We start from the raw sequence: 2,444 nt of genomic DNA on the forward strand, positions 1-2,444 counted from the left end.
AAAAACTCGTTTTTATCAAATATGCGAAGAGAAAACCCCTTAATTTTCAGAGATCTATCCGAAAACGCAAAAATCTTTCGAAAATAACGTCAAATAAGCTCTAGATCTGACAAAATTGACTGATACATTCCAAGCTCTGATACCAATTGTAAGTCCCAATCTGCTTGTGTTTCAATCAGATCCGTTTGATGGTGCAAAATCACAATCAAATGGATGATTTCAGATCAAATAGAAGAGAAGGAGAAGAAGAAGATGATGAATCTTGTATGTACTGACATGAATGAAGATCCGGATACAAGATTCACACACACTAACACACACTCTCTTTTCTCTCTCTTTAGAACACCTTTAAATACACACACCTAAGCTCCTCTATTCTATTTATCATCAATCTAGTCCTCACCCCTAACATCTATATATATAGGCTTGGTGAACATGGGCCGTAAATGGGTTTACGACCGTAAACCTGTTCACGGCTAGAAACATGTATACGGCCGTAAACACCAACTTGTTTACGGCCCAAGACACAAAAATATATTTTTCTAGAAAAGTAAAGTATAAACAATATTTTTGACCCAACAAAATCCCTAAAAGGTGCTCTACAATGTGCATGGGGCTCTCATGGCCATAGAGTTGGCACCTTGATGCCATGAGACCCCACCAATGACTCAGATCTGAAAGTAGAACCCCATGAATCACTTCACAAATTCGAGAATGGCATAGAAAGCCCTAAATGCACCCAAAATCTAAGCGCTTAAGATGAACAACCAAATGGTAGACCAAAAAAGGGGGCATTTACCTTGGTGGAGCTGAAGATTAAATAAGATCTCTAGATCTATAAGCCCTAACTCGAATTTCCAAGCTTGTCCCTTCCTTTCAAGCTTCACAACCACCCAAAAATTGTTGGATATAGCGTCTAAGTCCATAACTTTATTTGGTATGAACTTGACCCGACCCGGCATGGTCCATTTGGGTTGCATGGTGTAAGTCCCCAAAATTAAGGATCCAATTTAGTAATCAATGAAGTTAATTTCTATTAGATTTAGATTGAGAAGAAGAAGAAATTGAATCAAGCATGCACACATTTATATCATATAAATGTCAGGTACATCTTTGGAAAACACACACATACGTCACTGACTTCTAGCAAAAAGTACAGACTGACACACCTCAGATGCTATAAATAGTACTCTTCCTACCAGCACAAGAGTGTGCAGCCAAGCACATGTGTGCGGCCGCACACACACATGTGTGGCAGCACACATTACATGACTATAAACAAAACACTGCAAAATGACACAACAAAATGATGCCTAGCTCAAACCACAAATTATGTTCTTTCAGTCTCCCCCTTGGTCTGAGACTAGCATAGTCTTGTCATCATTCCTTTGGCTCCTCAGCAGGCTTCTCAAACAGCCTCAGATCTGATCTCCCCATTGAATCCATCCACAAACTTCCATTTATGATTGTAGCTACCATTGTAGTGTATTCTTTAGCGGCATCTTCCATTACTTCTTTTCTGCAGATTATCTGGTGACGAGCCAGAGTCCAGATGTCCCTTTCTCGAAAACGAAGAAGATCTTTTGCATTGATCAGCCTCAAAACACGTTCTTGATCCTTGAATTTGATGGCAGCAGTTGCAGTTTCGTCATCGTATGCCCAAAATTCCATATTGTCAAGATATCCCTCCTGGAAATGTTGAGGGATTGGAATTTTTTTTTTCTTCTTTGTAGCAGGCCATAAGATAATCATCATAGGTTTGCCTGTTTCTGGGTCGATAACATCCTTATCCTTTCGATAAAGGGCTTTGGCAGTCTTCATGCTGGGAAAATTTTCTTTGACCTGCCTATCAAGGAACCTCTTAAAGTTTGATGCACTTGGATCTTGCGAGGGATTGTGAAAGGGAACTCTAGATAATTCTGCTAGATCAGTCTTAGTCCAAGAATTGGAATCATGGGTGCTTTTGTAACATTCAGATATTCCTGAGTTTCGCTTCACCAACCACAAATTCGTCTCTGGATCGACAGCCCACATACGAATACCAAATCTGTCACCATACTTATCGCCAAACTTTCTCTTTTTCAAATCTGTTACAGTCAGGGCAGGTTCTTTTGCTTTGCGATTTTCATTTGTATTTTTCATAAACAAAAGTCCTTCACGTTGGTTTGTAGTCACAACTCTTTTGCCCTGTTTAATTGTGATTCTAGCTCAGCTTCCTTCTGGTTCATTTTCAAATCTGTCGACAATGGTAGTTGTTCTTGGAGCAGGTGGGTCAACAGGAAGATCATCAGTTGCAGGAGGTGATTGAGCAGAAGGAGGATCAACTAATCCATGAGGCTGTTGGAAGAGGGCTTAAACTTTTTCACCAAAAGCATCATACAATACGTTCTTGAGATTAAAATAACTGGCTAGAACTGATCCAAGACCCGTTTGTAAATCTTTGA

The sequence above is a fragment of the Lactuca serriola genome, chromosome 5 (genome assembly GCF_051521515.1).
Source record: "Lactuca serriola cultivar US96UC23 chromosome 5, Lser_US96UC23_V15, whole genome shotgun sequence".
Lineage (NCBI taxonomy): Eukaryota > Viridiplantae > Streptophyta > Magnoliopsida > Asterales > Asteraceae > Lactuca > Lactuca serriola.